General features: G+C 47.2%; 1 pseudogene; it reads right to left on the bottom strand.

Annotated features, from left to right (window-relative positions):
* Nucleotides 1–1343: 1343 nt before the first annotated feature.
* On the bottom strand, nucleotides 1344–2223 carry LOC136404154 (urotensin-2 receptor-like; annotated as a pseudogene).
* Between the last annotated feature and the right edge of the window lie 8826 nt (nucleotides 2224–11049).

An 11049-nucleotide genomic window follows, 5' to 3' on the forward strand; every position in this document is an offset into this window, starting at 1 on the left:
AAAGGGGGTTTGTTGGTAAAGCGCAGAGCGCATTCCTAGCAGCTGTGGCTGATGCAATGCTGTGAGAACACTCCAGCACCTGAAACCCTCCTAGGCACACCCAGGAGAGAGCTCGCCTGCTCTAAGGAGATAATCAGTGCCAACCAGGCAGCTCCCTGACCTTTTCAGCCATTGGCTATGAAGGACACACTGTAACAACCTATAGTCTGAACCTATGTATATAAGATAGCTTACTTCTTGAATAAATCGGATCTGCGTCACTGAACCTGGTCCCCAGAGTCGGGTCTCTGCATCTCCGTTGTCCTCACCCCCTGGTGGGCCTTGTCCACAGGGGTTGCTTATTTCAGTACATAGTATGTCCTTGTAAGCTAGGAAGCTCCCACATTCTTCTCCCTTATTTTCCTCAGAAAGGAGGGGGCAAGAAACCTGACCCTCCCTTCTAAAATATTAATATTAATTTTTGCAATTCTTCGGTACCTTATCACATTCCCCACTGGTTTTATATACTGAGTCAAATCTTTGACTCATTTTAATGAGGTGTATGAGGCTGTTGAGTAGGCAAGGGCCTTGAAGTTAAGGCTAGGATCAGTGATTTTCAGATTTTCAGTGTAAGTTGGAACATCAATCTGTAACATGTAACAGATATTTAACAGGTAGACTTGATGTTTTCATTAACAGTAATACAGTCTATTGAAGAAATAAATGTTATTGATTAATTTCTTACAACGTGTACAGACCTTCTTTAACTTATGTAAAATTAACTGGCTTTTATAACTTACTTTCTTCTTTTTTCTTTTAAAAGTATTTTTATATCTTATATCTTTTATTATTAAAATTATATAATTCTTTTTAGTCAGAACTTTTCTTTTTCTTTTTTGTATTTTTCTGAAGCTGGAAATGGGGAGGCAGTCAGACAGACTCCCACATGTGCCCAACCGGGATCCACCCGGCACGCCCACCAGGGGGCGATGCTCTGCCCATATGAAACATCGCTTTGTTGCAACCAGAGCCATTCTAGCGCCTGGGGCAGAGGCCATGGAGTCATCCTCAGTGCCCGGGCCATCTTTGCTCCAGTGGAGCCTTGGCTGCGGGAGGGGAAGAGAGAGACAGAGAGGAAGGAGAGGGGGAGGGGTGGAGAAGCAGATGGGCACTTCGCCTGTGTGCCCTGGCCGGGAATCGAACCCGGGACTCCTGCACACCAGGCCGATGCTCTACCACTGAGCCAACTGGCCAGGGCTAGTCAAAACTTTTAACTTTAAGAATCTTAACCATTAGTGACAACCAAGCTGGCTGCTGGCGGACAGCAAGCTGCCAATGGCATGCTGGGAGTGGGTGGGGCACTGCTAGAATTCTTGGGTGCCCACATGCCCACTGGTACTCCTGCCACGGGTTGAGCGCCGGAAGAAGTTAGAGTAGTTCTTGGTGAGCAGTGTGTAGAGAAAGGGGTTGATTGATGCAGCTGTTGCGGTAGGTGAGGCAAGTGGTCAGGCAGTTGATGATGTGTGAGATGCAGGGTGTAAGTGGCTGGACGCCAAGGTACTGGGCCAGCAGCTGCTATATCTAGAAGGGCATGAAGCATGCCCAGAAGAGTAGCACAATGCCCAGGATGAGGTGCAGCACTCTGGGGTTGGGCCGCTGCCGTGTCTGTGGGAAGAAGGCCTGCTGCGACAGTCAATAGGCCCAGCCCAGGTGCATGTAGAGCAGCCCGATGAGCACGCCAGGCCCCACAATGCTGGTCCCAAAGAGCAGTGTCAGGTAGGCACGGCAGGTGTTCTGGCCCCAGGCCTGCAGGCAGAGGCTCTTGTGTTCCCTGTGCACCAGCCGGATAGCCAGCATTATGGGCAGCACCAACAGCAGCACCAGGTTGACAACACAGACGTACATGGAGGCTGAGGTTCGCAGGAAGCGGCACACAACCACCAGCGTGTACTTGTTGTCTTCCACACTTACCATGCCCATGACCAAGAGCGCTGCTCCAATGGCACTCGTGGCCACCAGGTCCTGCAGGGAGCTGGGTCCCGTCAGGCTGGCCCACGAGCTGTTGAGGGATGTGTAGGGGCGGTTGGATGGTCTGGGCACAGGGCTGCCTGTCATAGCTAGCACAGGGGACCTGCTTATAGGCTCTGGGCTCAGAGCCATCTCTGCTGCCTCATGCTGGACTGCAGGCTGGGGTGTGCTGTGACAGGGGCATTTGGGGGTGACAAGTTTGTCCTCAGTCACCATGCAGTAGGTTGAGCTCCTGTGTCTGCACTTCTGCAAGAGCCTCGCCTGGCTCTGTACTGAGCGAACAAAAGAGGGCCCAGCTGTGTACGACCGGGTCCTGGTCGTCAGCACCGCTTCCCCAGCTGCTGGTTAGGAATGCGCCGAGGCCTCGTGCCGGACTGAAGTAAAGACAGTGCTGTTGGTGCTGGAGGGGCGAGAGGGGGTGCACCTCGCCCGAAGGAGGGCCACATTTCACCGGTTTCAAAAACAAATTTGGTTAAAGTTTTCTTTATGATTCGATTTATGCATCCTACCTGCCCTGAACTTTTGGGTCCTGTAGGCACAATGTAATTTTTGATTAATATTGAGTGCATTTCCCACTAGCCATGAGACCTTGCATAGAAATGTAGGCCTATCATTAGAATGGGCAAGCTAAATCTGGAAAGAATTTCATATAGCAATTTTTTTAACAACTGTTATTGTGGCCTCATTTCTAATAGGAAAAGCTTCTACCTAATTGTCAATTACTTTAGCAAAATCTATTTTTAAATGTTTATCTGGGAAAGTTTTTCTCCCCCTGTTTCTATATATAATTTTTTCATTTTGCTTGGTGTTTATTTGGGCACAGACTAAACACTTGGACATTATGCCTTCTGTAATAGATTCTAAGTCTGGCTTTTCAAATTATTTCTTATTCTTAATTATTCCTTTTCTATTGGCAAAATCTTTTTTTAATTGGTTGCGAATAAACCTTTGGCAAAAAGGGTTCTAGTAAAGTCACTAGAATTTTCTAAAAACCCCACTGGTTTTAGGGCTACCTTATTGGTAGTATCATCAGCTGCTTGGTGTTTCTTGAGTTTCTAGGGAGCCTCCTCTTTTGGTGTCCTGGACAGTGGATGAAGGCCACTATTTCAGGGGAGTAGGCCCCCACATTGTTGGGGTGAGGGTTTGAGCCTCACATTTGTTAGTTCTTAAGCCTTCTCCTGATGGCCCCTGTTCGACTGTGCCTGTCTTAGGTTGCTCCTGCCTTCAGGAATCATACCCATCTTTGACTAACCAGCCATCTTAGGGGCCAAACAGAGTTATGTGATTGAGGGAGGAGCAATGTCTCTTTCAAAATGCTTTTATTTATTTTTAGCAGCTGATGATGTTACCTTTTTTAAAACTTATAATATATTTCTTTTCTAATTTCTAGAGCTGAATGCTATGTAAAGGCTAAGCTCACAGCCTTAGTATTTTCTGGTGCCTCTAGGTCTAGAGGTGCATAGACTCTAAGTTTTCCATAGTCTAAGAAAGCTGTGGATGTTTTGTGAGGATTCTTTATTTTTTTTTTACAGAGAAGAGAGAGAGTCAGAGAGAGGGATAGAGAGGGACAGACAGACAGAATCAAAGAGAGATGAGAAGCATCAATCATCAGTTTTTCGTTGCAACACCTTAGTTGTTCATTGATTGCTTTCTTATATGTGCCTTGACCAGAGTCCTTCAGCAGACCAAGTAACCCCTTGCTCGAGCCAGTGACCTTGGGTCCAAGCTGGTGAGTTTTTTGCTCAAACCAGATGAGCCTGCACTCAAGCTGGCAACCTGAAGGTCTCGAACCTGGGTCTATCACATTCCAGTCCGACACTCTATCCACTGCACCACCGTCTGGCCAGGCTCTGAGGATTCTTAATAACTTCTGACACCTTAGACAAGTTTATGGTTCTTTTTCTTAGTATGTACTCTGATCCTGGCTAACAGAACTGGGTGGAAAATGTCTAAACCTTCCTCACTTGCTTGGTTCTTAGGGTCCCACTTTAAGCTAGGTAACCAGAAACATTTTCTTGAGGTGGTCTTGGTTATCCTAAGTGGGCAGCGTAAGTACAATACAGATTCTAACAGTCCCTGTTAGGGCTCTACGCTTCCTGAGTGTTGGGCAGATAAAATATATTGTGCTCACTTTGTTAAAGATGGCGCTGCCCACGAGGAGGCCGTCGCCCAGGTGATTTTTTTTTTCTTTTTCTTTTTTTGTATTTTTCTGAAGCTGGAAACGGGGAGAGACAGTCAGACAGACTCCCGCATGCGCCCGACCGGGATCCACCCGGCATGCCCATCAGGGGCGACGCTCTGCCCACCAGGGGGCGATACTCTGCCCCTCCGGGCCATCGCTCTGTTGTGACCAGAGCCACTCTAGCGCCTGGGGCAGAGGCCAAGGAGCCATCCCCAGTGCCCGGGCCATCTTTGCTCCAATGGAGCCTTGGCTGTGGGAGGGGAAGAGAGAGACAGAGATGAAGGGGGGGGGGGTGGAGAAGCAAATGGGCACTTCTCCTATGTGCCCTGGCCGGGAATCAAACCCGGATCCCCCGCATGCCAGGCCGACGCTCTACCGCTGAGCCAACCGGCCAGGGCCTGCCCAGGTGTTATTAATGTGTGTTGGGGGTGGGCTAAAGGCAGGCAGAATCCTTGTAGCCTGGGGCTTGGTTTTGGGATTAAGCCTTTCCCACCCTTTTTGATGTGGGGTGGTGCAATCCCATTAAGCCCCAGTTAAGTGACTGTATTAGAGACTTCCCTATTTTGTATATTGGATTAAAGGTTTGGATTTCTACACTATAAAATGGGGGCAGAACAGGAGCTTGCTCTCTTGGTTCCTGAGATTAGCATGAGAGAGCAGAGAGATCACAGCAGAGAGCAGAGAAAGGCCACGTGGAGGAGGCCAGGAGAAGCAGCCAAGATGGCAGAGTGTTGAGTGAGAGGCGAGTTTGTGCAGAGTTTGTGCAGAGAGAAGGAAGGAGATGGGGAACAGAGGTGAATAAGTCTGGTGAGCTAGAAACCTTTGATTCTAGGAAACTTGGATAAGGCAGTAGCTTTGTGAGCACTGAAAGTGAGTAGGTTTTGGAACCCAGTGTGTGTTTTTACTTGCCCGCCGGGTGCAAGCTAGGATTAAAGAAAATGGCCCATCAGTTTTTGGCTCCGTTGTTTCTTTACCGACTGTCCGAATCCAATGTGAACCTGCATGGGCCAGGCGGCTGTGATGGTAGCCCTGCCTACTGGTTTTACACTGAGAAAAGAGGATCCTGAGTTTTCTAATTCTATAGGACACTTGGGAAAAAAGGATTTAAACAATTTTCTATTACATTTATGTCTTAAATTCTAAATATTTATTTAGAGGCACCAACTGAAATGACCAATATTTCATAAACAAATTTTATATTTTACTTAATCACAAATTCCTTTTACATTCCAAGAAAATATACCTTATTTATGCTGTAATTTTATGCACCCTAACAGATAATGTCTAAAAAGCTCAAGAGAAAGAGATTTCTGCTCACATCCTTTAGCACTTTTAATCTGGGCTAAAAACTTAAATGCCTCTTACTACCACAATTAGTTATCTATTTTCTATTTTTTCTTTTTATCTATTATGTTGAGAATTCTACTGTTAAGCCAATCCATAGTAATATTTGTTACTCTGGGTTGGTGACCTAACATTGAACAATATTGTTTCAAAAATTATAGTAAGCTAAACATTTATATACCATATAAAAATATTTCATTAGTAATCATTACATTAACAATTATTTGTTGGTCAAAAAAGTTTTAAAATATGATATATATGTTTGCTCGCTTATAGTTTGTATTGGGTGTGGGGGACAAGCTGTAAGCTGGCAGGGTACTTATAGCCTAAGGTTTAGTTTAAGACTAAGCATTTCCCTACACCCTTGAATGATTGCATGATGTGAGGTGGTGCACTCTCATGAGGAATCCCATTATGCCTCAGATAAGTGACTTTGTATCAGAGACTTCCTTATTTGTATATTGGATTAAAGGTTTGGATTTCTACACTATAAAATGGGGGCAGAATGGGAGCTTGCTCTCTCGGTTCCTGAGATTAGCATTAAAGAAAGGAGAGCAGAGGAAGGCCACATGAAGGAGAGGAGAAGGAGCCAAGATGGCAGAGTGCTGAAGGAGAAGCCAGTTTGTGCAGAGAGAAGGAGATGGGGAACAGAGGTGAATAAGGTTAGTGTTGGGCAGATAAAATGTATTATGCTCACTTTGTTAAAGATAACACAAGGAGGCCATCGCCCAGGTGATATTAATGTGTGTTGGGGTGGGCTAAAGGCAGGCGGAATCCTTGTAGCCTGGGGCTTGGTTTTGGGATTAAGCCTTTCCTACCCTTTTTGATGTGGGGTGGTGTTGGTCAAATAAGTTTGTAAATATGATATATATGTTTGCTCGCTTGTGACTTATATTGGGTGTGGGGGACAGGCTATAAGCAGGCCAGGTCATTGTAGCCTAAGGTTTGGTTTTGGGACTAAGCTTTTCCCCACACCCTTGACTGATTGTATGATCTGGGTGGTGCACTCTCATGAGGAATCCAATTATGCCTTGGATAAGTGACTTTGTATCAGAGACTTCCTTGTTTGTATATTGGATTAAGGGATTTTGGTTTTCTACACTATAAAGTGGGACAGACCAGGAGCTTGGACACACAGTTCCTGCTATCACAATTGCAGGGGCTTCCTGATCCCTTGCCCTTCATGGGAAGAGCTGATTTTCTGCTTTTCCTTTGTCTTCTTTTGTGGTTTGCCTGTCTTGGTGAGACACCAATAAATAGGATGGCCCCCCGTCCTCTGACTCCGCCATTTCTTTATCGTCTGCCCGAATCCAATGGAAACCTGCATGTGAATGGCCACGATGGCGGCTCCTGGCCCTACAGGTGGTACAATCCAATCATGCCTCAGAAAGTGACTTTGTATTAGAGACTTCCCTATTTTGTATATTGGATTAAGGGTTTGGATTTCTACACTATAAAATGGGGACGGAGCGGGAGTTTGCTCTGTTGGTTCCTGAGATTGTCATTAAAGGAGAGAGCAGAGAAAGGCCACATGGAGGAGGCCAGGAGAAGCAGCCAAGATGGCGGAGTGCTGAGTGAGATGCCAGTTTGTGTAGAGTTTGTATCTGGGATAAGGAAGGAGATGGGGAACAGAGGTGGATAAGTCTGGTGAGCTAGAAACCTTTGATTCTAGGAAACTTGGATAAGTCAGTAGCTTTGTGAGCACTGAATGTGACCGGGGTTTGGAGCCCAGTGTGTATTTTTACTTGCCCGCCGGGTGCAAGCTAGAATTAAAGACTATGGCCCACCAGTTTTTGGCTCCGTTGTTTCTTTACCGACTGTCCGAATCCAATGCGAACCTGCATGGGCCAGGCTGCTGTGACAGTGGCCCTGGCCTTGGCTACTGGCTTTACAGTTAGTGAGCTAGAAACCTTTGATTCTAGGAAACTCAGATAAGTCAGTAGCTTTGTGAGCACTGAATGAGTGGGTTTTGGAGCCCAGTATGTGTTTTTACTTGCCTGCCTGGTGCAAGCTAGGATTAAAGCTAATGGCCCACCAGTTCTTGGCTCCATTATATCATTACCATCTGTCCGAATTCAATGCAAACCTGCATGGGCCAGGTAGCTGTGATGGTGGCCGTGGCTACTGGCTTTACATTATTATATATCCCCTAACATTTAAACCAAGACTTCAACATGACAGGGCTATGAAATAGCAAATAAAAAGAAGAATTAACAAAAGACTCTTAAAATAAGATGTACATTTCTAACATAGAAAATATTTTTTCTTTTTGCAAACATGTATTTTTTTTCTCTCTGCAAAACTGGTTTCTCCTTCAGCACTCTGCATTCTCTCTGCTCTCCCTGCAAAACATTAGTAAGACATTAGCCCTTCCCTCATAATCCTATCACTCATTCTCTTTTGTGGAGCTGTAATTCATTTCAAGAAACTGATAATCAACAAGTGCCACACCTGTGGTTTGTTATTTTCCAAACATTTCCATCTGGCCCTGTTTCCTTTTCTTTTTCTAAGATTCTAAAGAGAAGTTCTAATAATTTTTTTAAATACTATTCCTATCCTGTATTTTCCAAATGGGTAAAACTTCTTTAGGTCAGTAGGTGGATATCTGAATATCTGATATAGTTTTTATTCTATACTTCCTCCAGTCACCCCACTCGTAGTCATCCTCGCCACCTTACTCCAGCACCCTTCCCCACCACTGGGCACACAGCATGTCCCTGCTCAGCCTCCCGCTCTTCCCTCACCCAAACCGCTTCCTTGCCAGCCCTGCGCCCCCCCAAGGCTAGAGAAACATTTCCTGGAGCGCATTCCTCAGCCCTCTTCTCTTTGTAATATGCACATTGATTCTTTCCTAGTAGAGTCCTAGTCCTTTTCTCAAATCCCCTGTAAAGCCAGTAGCCACAGCCACCATCACAGCCGCCTGGTCCATGCAGGTTCACATTAGATTCGGACAGACGGTGTTGGGCAGATAAAATGTATTATGCTCACTTTGTTAAAGATAACACGAGGAGGCCGTCGCCCAGGTGATATTAATGTGTGTTGAGAATTGTAACCTGAGGCTTGGTTTTGGGATTAAGCCTTTCCTACCCTTTTTGATGTAGGGCGGTACAATCCTATCATGCCTCAGAGGGTGACTTTGTATTAGAGACTTCCCTGTTTTGTATATTGGATTAAGGGTTTGGATTTCTACACTATAAAATGGGGACGGAATGAGAGTTTGGGCTCTTGATTCCTGAGGTTAGCATGAGAGAGCGGAGAGAGTAGAGCCAGCAGCTAAAGGAGGCCACGTGGAGGAGGCCAGGAGAAGCAGCCAAGATGGTGGAGTGCTGAGTGAGATGCCAGTTTGTGTAGAGTTTGTATCTGGGATAAGGAAGTAGATGGGGAACTGAGGAGAAGAAGGCTGGTGAGCTAGAAACCTTTGATTCTAGGAAACTCGGATAAGTCAGTGGCTTTGTGAGCACTGAGTGTGACTGGGTTTTGGAGCCCAGTGTGTATTTTTACTTGCCCGCCGGGTGCAAGGTAGGATTAAAGGCTATGGCCCACCAGTTTTTGGCTCCGCTGTTTCTTTGCCGACTGTCCGAATCCAATGCGAACCTGCATGGGCCAGGCTGCTTTGATAGTGGTGGCCCTGCCTGCTGGCTTTACATTTGGCGTAGTCTGTGGCAGGATTCGATACAGATCGGCAAGGAGCCTTTGAGGGGTGGAGTAGAGGACTGGCTAGTGTTAGGGTTCCCCATGGCTGTCCTTTTGGGGATTGTAGGCTGGCTGACTTTTACAGCCATGCGTGAGGAAACTGAGAGCTCTGTGAAAGAGGCTGCCCAGGACCTGCCTACCAAGCAGTGGAAGGAGATGGAGCAAACGCAGGAGAAACCGATGCTGACCCTGGAGCTGGAGGAAATGCTGGAGGAGGAGGCCAACCAGGTGTTCGAGATTCGCCTGGAAATGGAGCAAACGCTGGAGGAGGATTCAGAGGTTCGTGAGTTGCAGCTTGCCCTGGATGTTGCGGAGAGCCAGCAGCGGCAGGAGGCCGGGGCTGGGGCTGGGGCTGGGGCTGGGGCTGAGGCTGAGGCTGAGGCTGAGGCTGAGGCTGAGGCTGAGGCCGGGGCTGAGGCTGAGGCTGAGGCTGAGGCTGAAGCTGAAGCTGAGGCCGGGTCCGGAGCTGCAAGGTCTGTGGAGCAGAAGGCGGCGGCAGACGGAGGCTCGAGCCTGGCAGCCGGAGCTGGTGTTTTCAGTCCCTCTTTGGAGGATGAGGAGAATTGGACTGGAGTTGCAATCTGCAGTCTCCAGAAGGTGAAAGCGCAGCTGGAAGGAGCACCTACTTCGGCCCTGGTAGGTCTGCGATTTTGGGACATAGGCCTGGACATGCTTTTCGGAGCAGAGATGGAAATGCTGACTGCCATTGCCACGTGCTCCTCTTTGGGACAGTGTAAGACCTGCCAGGATGGCAGGAATGAAGGGGGTGGCTGACGCCCCATGTGCGTGGACTGATTTCCTGGACTACGACCGGAGTGGGCATTGGCTCCTTTGTTGGACGGATTTACGGATTACAGATTTTGGACAATGTGAAATACCCTGATGGGGGTGGGGGTGGCTTTGCTGGAAGCACTCCCCTACCCCGGGAAGCTTTTCCCGTGGCTAGAAAGAAGACCGAGGACATTTTGCGCTTTGGGCTAAGTGCTCAGAGACTGGTGAAATGTACCTTTGTAATTGTTGAAACTGTATTATTTTTGCTGTTGTAATTTGTGTAATGTTCTAATTTCCTTGCACAGGGGTGCCGGCGGTATAGATTGTGGGTAGTAAAGTGAGCATAGGGGTGGATTGTTGGGCAGATAAAATGTATTATGCTCACCTTGTTAAAGATAACACGAGGAGGCCGTCGCCCAGGTGATATTAATGTGTGTTGAGAATTGTAACCTGAGGCTTGGTTTTGGGATTAAGCCTTTCCTACCCTTTTTGATGTAGGGCGGTACAATCCTATCATGCCTCAGAGGGTGACTTTGTATTAGAGACTTCCCTGTTTTGTATATTGGATTAAGGGTTTGGATTTCTACACTATAAAATGGGGACGGAATGAGAGTTTGGGCTCTTGGTTCCTGAGGTTAGCATGAGAGAGCGGAGAGAGTAGAGCCAGCAGCTAAAGGAGGCCACGTGGAGGAGGCCAGGAGAAGCAGCCAAGATGGCGGAGTGCTGAGTGAGATGCCAGTTTGTGTAGAGTTTGTATCTGGGATAAGGAAGTAGATGGGGAACTGAGGAGAAGAAGGCTGGTGAGCTAGAAACCTTTGATTCTAGGAAACTCGGATAAGTCAGTGGCTTTGTGAGCACTGAGTGTGACTGGGTTTTGGAGCCCAGTGTGTATTTTTACTTGCCCGCCGGGTGCAAGGTAGGATTAAAGGCTATGGCCCACCAGTTTTTGGCTCCGCTGTTTCTTTGCCGACTGTCCGAATCCAATGCGAACCTGCATGGGCCAGAAGGCTGCTGTGATGGTGGCCCTGGCCCTGCCTTCTGGCTTTACAGTC

This window comes from Saccopteryx leptura, chromosome 4 (genome assembly GCF_036850995.1).
Source record: "Saccopteryx leptura isolate mSacLep1 chromosome 4, mSacLep1_pri_phased_curated, whole genome shotgun sequence".
Taxonomy (NCBI): Eukaryota; Metazoa; Chordata; class Mammalia; order Chiroptera; family Emballonuridae; genus Saccopteryx; species Saccopteryx leptura.